The sequence below is a fragment of the Scylla paramamosain genome, chromosome 27 (assembly GCF_035594125.1).
Source record: "Scylla paramamosain isolate STU-SP2022 chromosome 27, ASM3559412v1, whole genome shotgun sequence".
NCBI lineage: Eukaryota > Metazoa > Arthropoda > Malacostraca > Decapoda > Portunidae > Scylla > Scylla paramamosain.
Window position 1 is genome coordinate 517,986 of NC_087177.1, and position 12,097 is coordinate 530,082.

The window sequence follows — 12,097 nt, forward strand, 5'->3', positions numbered from 1 at the left end:
CCTTATCTTGGCACGTCTTCCTTCATGTTTTCAGCGTGTTTATTTAAGTCTTCAGGTGTGCTTAGTTTTGTTGGTCTGCAGTGTCATTTTTTACCTCGCGAAGTTTAGGATCCCGTTACTCCCTTTCCGCAAAAGTGAGAGACTGCTGGCCATCTGCATGCCATTAATCAAGCCTCGCGTTTCCTCACCTGCAGTAAATGTTTTAGTGTCACCTCTTTTCTCGACTAAAGTTTCTCCTAATCGCTAACGTCATTTCCCATGAGATTAATCTTTCACAGTAACTAATGCCGCCAACTCTCAGTCGCCTACCAGTCTTCTCGCAAACCTACACGCTGTGTTAATGTTTTCTGCTTTTTTTGCAACGACAGTAATTCATTGCTTTGAACACTTCTATCTCTCTGTGCCTCCTTTCACGAGTATTTGTTCCGTACAGGCTCGATACAGAGGAATGTAACTTTCCCTCATGCACTAGAATGAGGCATTCTGGAAAATCAGTCTATCAATCAGTCAGTCAGTCAGTCAGTCAGTCAGTCAGTCAGTCAGTCAGTCAGCCAGTCAGTCAGTCAGCCAGTCAGTCAGTCAACCACCTTAGCAGTGAAGGCCACGTGATGCAGCACTGTGGACAATGAGGCAATGTCTTGGTCTGCAAGTCTTCAGTAATTACATTAATCCTTAAAATAGAAGGACAACGAACAAGGGTAACATTGCCGCAGTGAGCCCTTGGAGAAGGTATGACCCACTGGTGTGGCCAAGGGGCCTAGTAAAAGGAGGCAGGACCCCACTGGGAGTGCGCGCCTCACGTAGTGCGGCATAAAGGAGTCCGTATCTTGAGGCAATTTTTCAAAACTTGTATTGCGTTAAGTGCGGAAGGCTCAAGGATCCACTTGTCCTTCCTTTTGTTCGGTGCTCGGGTATTGGATGAGATCGTATCATTCCTGGCATCAGTTTTCGAGTGTTTGCTTTCCCGTTATACCATGAATAAATAGGCGAGGGAAACACTTAAGGAGCACGAGGACCATCCATGCGGCGAGGTAAAACGCGAGGAGGAACAGAAACTTTAAAGCGAAATGGTTGTCAGTGAGCTGAAAAGAACATATTCACGTCTCCCCGTTGGTCCAGTATGAACGATAAAATTACGATGAGTCAGTGTTTGGAAATAGTGCGCGTAACGAAGTGTTCTTTAGAGAAAAACCACAGACCATCATTGACCCTCAGGGACGCCACACACACACACACACACACACACACACACACACACACACACACACACACACACACACACACACACACACACACACACACCGTCGGGAAGTGAATCTTAAAAGCAAAGCGATAAAAAATGGCCTTATGTATTGTATTGTAGCACAGTTGTAAGATGACATTGCGTCCACCCATTAAAGAAATATAAAAACACAAACACAGGTCAGGAAGTTCCATGTCACATCTTGTATCACGAGAAGGATGAAGTGAGACAGACTGGGGTAGGGTGAGGTGGAGAGAGGTGAGGTGGGGTAAGGAGTGAGGTGAGGTGGGGTGATGAGGGGTGAGGTAGGCCGTTGTCTCAGTATCGAGTGTGTGGTGTCTTCAGTGTGGCAAATGGTGGTGGTGTCCTTGTGTGGATGTGGTGGCTCTTCATTCTCCGCTGCGCCTGTGTTCTCGAGTCCATTCACACACACACACACACACACACACACACACACACACACACACACACACACACACACACACACACACACACACACACACACACACACACACACACATAAACACACACACATACACACACGTCAGGTTACACTTTTTCCCAAGCTGGGTGTTAAATACCAGTGCATGTCGCCACTGTGTTGGAGGCACCTCAGCACAGAGATAAAATAATTCTCGCACAAAAGATCCTGATTGTCACCACTTACACACTCTCTACTGGCCTCGTAAAGTTACATGTAGGAGCCTTCGCACGCAGGGTATCAATGCACACACACACACACACACACACACACACACACACACACCAGGTACTACATGGCACATCCACTTAAACAGGCCACGTTTGCAGTTTCTTATATAATTACAGCAGCGAGTAACATCCCGGGCTTAGCGAATTGGCGACTCGTGTAAATATATAATTATAAAGCGGACGGCGGGGCACCTTTACGAGCAGCGAGGCGGCGCGTGTGGCTGGGCGTTGTTGGGTGTTAGGTGGTGAAGGTGCCGGTGCCGGTGGTGGTGATGGCGGTGGTGGTGGTGGTGGTGGTGGTGGTGGTGGTGGTGGTTATGCGGCTGTTGTTGACTCTTTGTTGCTCTTGTTGCTGCCTTGTTTTTGTCGTTTTATTGTTGTAGTAATTATGTTTTATGTGTTGTTATTTTACTATTTTCCTCCTTGTCTTAGTTTAGTGTTTGGTGTGTTTTTAGTGGCTGAGAAGGATGGAGACGACGAGAAAGAAGGAAGGGAGGAGGAAAGGTGGAAGGGAGGAAGAAAGGCGTGTGATGACAGCCTGAGCTGGGGTACAGAAGGTGTCTCCCTCCCCCGGCGGCAGCGAGGCGGCAGCATGAGCACAACGAAAAGTCAACATACACGGGCGGGGCTGCGGGGGCCTGACCGACGCCCCACACAGTCATTATTCGCGCCCGCCCTCCCCGCCGCGGCCTTCCGGGGATTGCGTGCTTCACGACTAACAATTACTGTAATTAGAGGTAATTAAGCAGCATTTAATTAATAAAACGACGTTTGTGGATGTGGTGTTAGTTCTTTGGGCGCGCAGCTTCGTCTTGTGAACCTTTTAGCTCCACCTAACTGTCTCGTTGGTGCAGAAGGGGAGCAGGACGGGGAGGAAAGATGGAGGCAATTTGAGGGAGAGTTGCAGGGTGAGGAAGGCAGGGAAGGAGGCAGGGAGGGAGGCAGGGGGGGAGTGGGGAACATGCGTGCTTCGCTGATTTCGTCGAGGCGTGGCTTTTCCTTACCTTCTGACGGAGGGGCGGCGGGGGGTGGGACGACAGAACACCGTGACACCAAACACACACACACACACACACCACACACACACACACACACACACACACGTTAGTAACAGCTAGTCGACTTGCCATAAGGGGGAGGAGGAAGAAGAGGAGGTGGTAGAGGAGGAGGAGGAGGAGGAGGAGGAGTGCGGCGGTGCCCTGTAGATGGTGTCCTGTGGCCGGGGTCTGAGGTCCGCCTGCAGCACGCGCCGCCCTTGACCCTCCGCCTCCCGCACCATAATGCTTCAGGACACTTGTGAACTATCTCACTCTTGCCCTCAAACTCCTCTTAAGTTACTGGGTGCACTTAAGACACTTCGCCGTATTTCACTTCCCTTATCGTTTTAATTGCGTCTCCATCTTCATTATTCATTTCAAATTGGTTTATTCTCTCGGTGCCTCGGTAGTGACGGCAGGGTGTGTGGGGGAGGCGATGGCTCGTATTTCTTTCACCTCTGTTTATCTTGCCGTTAAGTGACCTATACGTAAAGGTGAACATTATTCTTACGACAATAACAACTATACACACTTCTCCCCTGGTTTCCCTAGCGCCGCGCTCGCTCGCCCCACGTAAGTTAGCTAAATTAGTGCACCGACAGGCAGGTACAAGAGATAATAATTTGGCGAGACAGATAAGAAATTCAGTGAGCCGTATTAGTCCAAAAATATACCGACTATTATGTATTTATTCTCGGTGCTGGTAAATTCTCATCAGGGGAACATAAATATGGAGCAAGGAGTGACTGCGGTCTGTGGGTGACGACGCCTGGCCGGGGACAGGGAGAGGGAGGGAGGGGAGCAGCACCACCGTTAATGATCTGCTTGGGCGCTGGAAATATTTTGTGCCTAGATATGTGCAGTGCAAGGTTCTCGTGCCTCGCGGCGATGCATAGCTAAGTGAGAAAACGACGATAAGCTAAACATTCAAAACATTTTGCATTCTACTCTCCTGTTTCTCTCTTGAAGAACATTTTCTCCTCACCTCGATCCCTTTCACTTCCCGGTCACGTCTACCTTTTCCATTGCATTATTTTTTGTTGCATTTTTTTCTTTATCCATGCATACCTGGCCTGGCTGGTCTAATTAAGCACTTTTTGCAGCTGCACCCGCCCCGCTCTGGCCCTTATCTCGCGCCAATGGACTCTACACACCTCGCATGCTTTTATTCCTTTGCGTTCTGGGGCGCCGTTTCCGCACACTCCATGTTAATTTTCTTGAGTTTGGGATCCAGACCAGAGCAGTGTTAGAGGGAGGGAGGGAGAGCGCTTATCTTATCGGACGCGGCTATCCGATGATGCTTTGGGGGAGTTTAATGTGGATGTTGTTGTTGTCTGATGGGGGTTATTCTGGCGCTTGTCTGTGCATGTAGCCTTGTGTGTGCGTGAGCCCGAGGCGTTCCTGTGTGGGGTGTGAGCAAAAGGTGTTATTCTTTTAAGCGTTATCTTGTAAAAGGAGCAGATTTTGAGTATTTCTACGGTGTCTTTGTGTTATCACTCGGGTGGTTGTGTTTTTGGCTTAGCAGGTGAAGTTAATATATTGTTGTGGTGATGTACCGTTAAAAACCTGTTATTTCGGGAAGGTCTGTCTGAGGGTGTGGAGGGTCTGGAGGTGTTAGCAGCCGGGGGTATCATCTTGCTAAGATACTAATTAAGGTATTTAAATTATCCCTGGAATGTTATCTTTGCGTAATATATTGAGTAATGTTTTGCTCGTAGCGTTATCTGCGGCGCATGGACTTGAAAGCTCATCAAACTCTAGTGTTATCTTTTGACTAACGATAAAGGTTTGTGTGGCTCAGGTTTTCCCTCATTCTCTCACCTTTCCTTGCCTCCGAGCAGGTAATACGAGTGCACGCTGGGGTATGGCGATCCGAACTCCCCTGGCTGACTTCCAAAGAACATGTGTTGTTGAAGAAATCCGTGTTGCGGCGTGTAAAAATAGTTCGCGATCAAATACTTACCTGCCTCAAATTGCAGTGGAAAACATGGCCTGGGCTTTGAATCTCCCCGGTGTTGCGTGCCGGAGTGTGTGTAATCTGGCCTTACTTTGCCGAATCTGATCTGTTTTAAGTGCAGATGCTGTAAGTCAGAATATGTAATCCAACCTTTATGTTTTCTTCCTTTTGCTTTTAACTGGTTTATGATGGCGCTGATTGGTGGATAGATAGATGCCCAAGGGATGTAATTGGCGGGCTGACCGGTAGTTGTGTGGTGGGGGCGTTGTGGTGAAGAGTCGTGGCGGGTCTGAGGTGGTGGTGATGGGTGGTCCTGCCCGGCCTGCCTGTGTGTTCCCTCTTCCGGGGCGTCCGACGAGCAGTGATGGCGCGCCCTCCAATCTGTCCACCCGAGACTTGCTGGTGTTAAGACTTTTTCTTGATTATTTTTTCATGCTTCATTGTTCTCTCTCTTTCCTCCTTTCTTTTTTTTGTGTCTTTTTTTTTTCTTTCCTTCTTTCTTTCTTTATGTGAATTTTATAATTTCGTTATTATTATTATTATTACTATTATTACTGTTGTTGTTGTTGTTGTTATTATCGGTATTATCGTTATTATCATTATTGTTAATACTATTATTATTATTATTATTATTATCATTATTATTATTATTATTATTATTATTATTATTATTATTATTATTATTATTATTATTATTATTATTATTATTATCACCACCATTATTATTACTATTATTGTTTTATTATTTTATTTGTTGTTGTTGTTATAAATAATTGTATTCTTACTGCGATATTATTATTGCATTGTAGCTTTTTATGGTGGGAGCGATAGTGGTGGTGGTGGTGATGGTGGTGGTGATGTAGTCTGTGTGGTTGCATTGACGAGAATAAGAAAGTTATTATCTGCTCAAAGAAAAAAAGGAATAGTGATGAAAATGCATGGAGGAAAACAAGTAAATGGGTTTCAGTCAGCCTGAGGGGAATTCACTGGAGGAGTAGAAAGCTGGAGAAAGCAATAACAATGTTAGAATGAAGGAAATTAATACTGGGTACGTGGCCATAAGCAGAAGATGTGACGGGCATGCAATGCACAAGTGCGGAGAGGAAAATAACAACACGAACAAGCAACGCAGACTGACACAACAAAAAAAAAAAGACTATGTGGGGCAGTGGTGGTGGTGGTGGTGGTACTGTGTGTGTGTGTGTGTGTGTGTGTGTGTTTGAAGTGATCATAGATGTATTGCTCTGTATATGATAAGTGTTTTACTGTTATGCTAAATAGATTCCAGTATTCAATGAAATTTGTAGTGCGTGCATTCCGCCCTGCATCAGCTCCGTAAAGTGACTCTGAGTGCTAATAAATTGAAATTTTGTGGTATGAGCGTCGACAGCAAGGATCCCTGATTCCTCTGAGCCACACGGCTTCAGGGCAGCAGCTGCATGGGTGACTCGCGGCCTGCCAGTGTACACATGATGGCAACATGTTCGCTGGACCACAATCTTCGATTTCTTACACCCTCGATCTCTCGATTCTTTTTTAGTGTCCAATCATTATCAAAGTTACGTAAGATGCTGCTGGGAGCCGATCTTGGCCCCAATGCTCGAAACAAAGTCCTGGAAAACAAAGCTTCCCTGCACAACGCTCTCCTGCAAATTGCAGACCAACTCATCATTGAGTGTTCCTCACAAGACAAAGGCATTTGTTAGACAAACTATCAGAATAACCGGCCGCTGCTGGCCAACCCTTGCATTACAGAAGTGTCCGCTGAGGAGAGGTTTACGGGAAGGGCTTGGGAGGCAGGGGGAGGAAGGGGTGCGAGACAAAAAAATGGGTTGCCTCAACAAAGGAGTGGTGGAGGAGGGGAGCCGTAAGTAACTCCGTCGTGTTGAGGAACCCGAACATTAGATTTTGATCCCCTAATTATATCGGCGTAAACCCAGAATATTGTGGGTCCCACAGGATCTCCCGCGGGACTCTGGCCAGGATTTGGTGCAGGAGTCTACCAGACACAGGGAGGTGTTGACTTCAGGATAATGGCCGAACAGATACCCGCTGCAGGCCAGAAGTAAGATGCGGTTCCCGCAGACGACGCAGACGAATACCAGACGTGAATTGCAATTTTCCATGGTAATTTTTCTGGACGAGTGGATGGAGGCCGTGGTGGAGAAGTATACACGGCGCAGGTGTAGTAGTCCTGAGGTCGCCGATTACCTGAACGTCCTGTTCGCTGCAGCATCCCTTTACGCGCGACCTGAAGTGCTCTGAAATTACTGACGATTTTCCGCTCTCAGGCAGTTCCATTTTTGTGGCTCCGACAAGAGACGCGCAGCGGTGATCTGTTCTGAGTGTATAATGTCTTCCCGTCACAGAAGTACCGCACTGTATACACTATGCATACATACCCTTGATATTGTATGCAGCTCTCTCTCATTCTCTGAAGAAAATATTGAAATAAGCAGAAGTATATCGTATGACATGATGGATTTTGGCCGCATTAGCAACACCACTACACGATGCCTTCACCAGTGCCACCACCACCACCGCCACCAAACTACTTTCCTTTTCTTCATCATTATTTCTCTCTTTAATCTTTCCTCAGTTGCCTCTCGTGGCCACTCCGTCAGACGAAAAGAAAACGTGTTGAGCCTCGCCGCACTCAGGTCAGTCTCAAGGAAGTCTTTCCCTATCTGATCTTTGCCGTGGTTTGCCTGCATGGACCACTTCCTGACGAACCAATACAGTATAGTTGAACACACACACACACACACACACACACACACACACACACACACACACACACACACACACACACACACACACACACACACACACACACACACACACACACACACACACACACACACACACACACACACACTCTCTCTCTCTCTCTCTCTCTCTCTCTCTCTCTCTCTCTCTCTCTCTCTCTCTCTCTCTCTCTCTCTCTCTCTCTCTCCCCGACACACAGTTAATCTCACTCCTTGTTTGAACTCATCACTCGCATCCCATGGCTCTAATCACGTTTCTCTTAGTCCCCTCCTGCAATCATTCCCTCTTTGCCTCGCTCCTTACATACATCGGCCCCTAGAGAGAGAGTCTTCAGTCCTATACCTGCAGGGACCGTGCGTGTGTATTCCTGCCTTCTGGACGGACACTATGCATCATCTATACATTATCGCACACACACCAGATGGCCTTGTTCATTTTGCGGTGGGAGGAGAAGAGGGCGATGCGCTGTAATGCTTCCTCCAACCAAGGCGGCGCGGATGATAATGAAATGGTGCGCTCGCTCTCCTGCTCAAGCTTAGAATGCTGCCACGTAGTTGAATTAAATTACAATGCGATTTATTGATATTCTTCGTAAGGCATTAGTGCAAGTGTGTGTGTGTGTGTGTGTGTGTGTGTGTGTGTGTTTGTGTGTGTGTTTGTGTGTGTGTGTGTGTGTGTGTGTGTGTGGAGACGCTCTGAGGCTCTCATCCTAATATATCGCTGGGTCCTGCCCGCTCTTACAATAGCCTGGGAGGAAAAAAAATGATAATGCAAAACCCTGTATATTAATTATTCGGCCATTATTGTTTTAAGAATTATTAGAGGAGCCTCGTAAAATATGGGCTGGGGTGGGAGGAGGAGGAGGAGGAGGAGGAGGAGGAGGAGAGTAACGAAGGGCGCTGGGATGAGGCTGCTTGACCTGTGTGTGTGTGTGTGTGTGTGTGTGTGTGTGTGTGTGTGTGTGTGTGTGTGTGTGTGTGTGGAGCGGCAGTTTGTTGACGCGAGGTTCGAGGCAGATAGCCATTGTTTACGTGGGGTTAAAGGGGCAAGACATTATGTTGGCGAAGGTCGGCACATGCACTTGCCCTCCAGAGTGAAGGTGTTTTCACTGCCTCACTTTAGTTTTTGTTACATAATGGAGGTCGACTTACCCTCCTCGTCCATATCAATTTATTTATTTTTTCTCGCATCATTCGATTCTGGTTTTATCTCTGGATCTTTTCTTTTTTTCTTCTCATTCCTTATTTATGGCTCTTCTTTTATTTTCTAAGTTATTTTACGCATCTTTTTTTTTTTCCCTGTATCAGTTGTTGCTTACACATCGTTTCTATTTTACCTCAATGGTTAGTAATTTTTGACTTTTCTTATGTTTTGTAATCATTCTAACATATTTCTTCTCCTGCTGTCATTATTTACAGAAACTTGTCTCTCATTTTTTTCATTAATAATTACTGTTGAAATTTCTTGTTTTCTGTCATTTTTTATGTTTTTTTGTTTTTTTTCGGAGCATTGTCCATTCACGAATCTTTATTTTTTTTTTCTTATTGGGGGGAGTGAGTGGCTTTTCTTGTATTCATTAATTATAATTTTTTACATATATCCCCTTTTGCAATCACCATTTACGTTCCTCGTTGCCAGTCATCTCACAAGTTCACTTCCTCCATACTTTATCTCCCTTCTCTCGCCTCCCACCCACTCACCACACCCGCCCCGCCCACCTGCCTGCCCACTGCCCCGCCGATGTTCCCGGAGGTGGTGGTCGTACCCTCGCCCGCCCATAACACTTTCGACTCCGCCCTTCACCATCCTTGGAAAGACTCGCGCCCATCAGCTTGAACGACCGCTGGAGTGGGGAAATTTAACTACCGACGGTGGTGTTCAGATGACCCACCAAGTACCCGGTTCTTCGTCCGTAGCCTGTTACCTGGGATGCCCTTACGGTTCGAAATTCCCTCATTTTCGAGTCCCTTCTATTCCTCGTCCCTCGAAGGCATGCAACCATTTTGCAGAGTTATGCAGGGCTCACTTTGCTGTTTCATGCTCACTGGATGCAACATAAGATTTCAGGGTTCGCTTTGCAGACAATATTCTCGCCGCAACACTATATTGGAAGTGGAATTTTTACTATCCAACCAATGTTTTACGGACAAGAAAAGGTCATTTTAGTTCCAGGGAGCTAAAAAAAGAGATAAGGTTTAATATCACATACGCAGCAATAAACTGTAGGATTCATGTCAATAGAGCTCTTGATATCATTGCAGATAAAGCCCCGCAGCAGCTCTCAGGAGTAGTCTGGAGGTACACAAGGTAGATACTGTACGTCCATGTCATCTGTATTGCTATAATTGTGTCGATGCTACGGGCGACCGGCTGAAAGATACCGCTATCTGTACCTACGGCACTTGCTCCCGTCAAACAGCAGGCAGGCTCCCAATCGTAAAGTGAAACACGGAAATGTATGGATGATTTGGGTTCTTCGACACAGAACATAAAAATATCATCATCCGGCACAGTGAGGCACCACGGACGGACTGTGTTGTCTGGCAGTCACTGCTTAAAGACCGGAAAACTTTTGGTCTATACTCACTTGCCTCTTACTTGAACGTTTTAGTCAACAGTTACATTTGTACTGCGATGTTCGTCTTCCTTCAGCTCTGAAGATAAGAGAAATAGCAAAAGCGAAGTCTGGGCAGTAAGTAATTTTGTCTCCATTGTTCCATGATGTGTTGGGTCTGGGAGAGACGATTGTTCTGGCGACAAGATGAGTCCAGGAATGTGCAGGCAGCTGCTCGCCTCACAGCAGGGTGAATGCCGCTACCGGAGAGACAGGCAATGAGGTGGTGGTGTGCGGAATTGGCCGAGGCGTCCTCCGCACCCCTGTGATCCGCCGCTTAACTCCCCCTCACTGTCGCCTGAGCACCGCCTCAACGGGGATGCTACAAACGCTGATGACTCTACAGGAACTGCAGAAACCAAATTAGCATTGCTAATGGTCGACTCCGCCTTCCCGAATACCTGTTAGTGACACTTTATAGTCCCCCGCTGGACACTTGACAATCTGGTGGTGGTGCGAGTATGAGGCACCGAACGTTGCTAAGCTAACACCTCGGAGGGCTCGTGTTGCTTTGTATATCTGTAAGGAAAGAATGTTCTTGTGGAGTTGTGTGTTGTTATATGCCGTCTTTTTCCATTAATGTATGCCATATATTGTTGTCCCCAGCGTCCTTGAAGCTTCCTTCATAATGCCCTTCATTATATCCAGTGTTTGCTTGAAGCATCCAGACAAACACACCTGTGTAATGCCTTTACCTTTCCCGTGAGAGTGCAGAGGTACTCGTTACGCAACACACCTTTGTATGATGGGGCGATCCTGAACTCGATCACACACACACACACACACACACACACACACACACACACACACACACACACACACACACACACACACACACACACGAGTTACGTGAAATGCTGATGCTTCGATTTGTATCGCCATGTTTACCCACAGGAGCAAGGAAGAGGGTCACGACTGCTCCTCCTCAGCCTCGCCTCTCCGCGGTGTTCTCGGCGTAAGCGATGCCCGGGATTATTATCTATACATGCAACTCGCTCAGGAATTGCAGGTCTGATGCGCCTCGTGGACTGGAAAGGCACTAAAGCATAGATATATGCACTTCCCTCCACTCCTCATATGTACATAGGGTGCAACAATACTTTGTTCTATATTATAGTCACATTACACCGCTATCTTATAATAATAGCTTCCTTAATTAATGTATGCGTGCGCCACTTCGCGCTTGTCACACTTAAATAGTTTCGTAACAACTGAATGCAATGTCTGTATTCTGCTCTTCTTTCTTATTGATGTATTGTCTGTGATTCAAGTCCCCGTGAAACTTGAAACTATAATGTAAGATCAAACAACTTTAACAACTTTATTTTTGCAGAGAGAGAGAGAGAGAGAGAGAGAGAGAGAGAGAGAGAGAGAGAGAGAGAGAGAGAGAGAGAGAGAGAGAGAGAGAGAGAGAGAGAGAGAGAGAGAGAGAGAGAGAGATTTAGCAAAAGCATCTGCAGCACAAATGTTTCCATCGCTTTATGAGGAAATATAAGACTTAAATTTGACTTGATGGGTCTGTAATGAAGGAATTATTCTCTCCGCTCCCAGGCAACACTGAACAGACTCCAAGTTCTTGTGCTGCTCGTGTGGGGGGAAAAAATAAAGTAGAATCCAAAGCTCGTACCTTGGCTGTTATCTCGACGGATGAAGAAGAGTTTACTTCATATTCTTACGACTCAGAATATGAGATTTCTTGCGAATGCCCAAAGGTTTGCGTTTCACTGCTCCTCTGGCTTGCAACATCCCCTTACAAACTTGTTTAG

General features: G+C 46.5%; 1 long non-coding RNA gene across 3 annotated transcripts in view; it reads left to right on the forward strand.

Annotated features, from left to right (window-relative positions):
* The window catches only part of LOC135114446 (uncharacterized), a 246,405-nt gene that overhangs the window by 71,362 nt on the left and 162,946 nt on the right, over nt 1-12,097 (forward strand). Inside the window, exon 5 of one of the 3 annotated variants that reach the window (XR_010275500.1) lies at nt 2,410-2,724. The exons of the other annotated variants lie outside the window; for them this stretch is intronic. This is a non-coding gene — a long non-coding RNA (uncharacterized LOC135114446). Of the gene's footprint in view, nt 1-2,409; nt 2,725-12,097 lie in introns of those variants that run through there. 3 annotated transcript variants of the gene reach the window in all.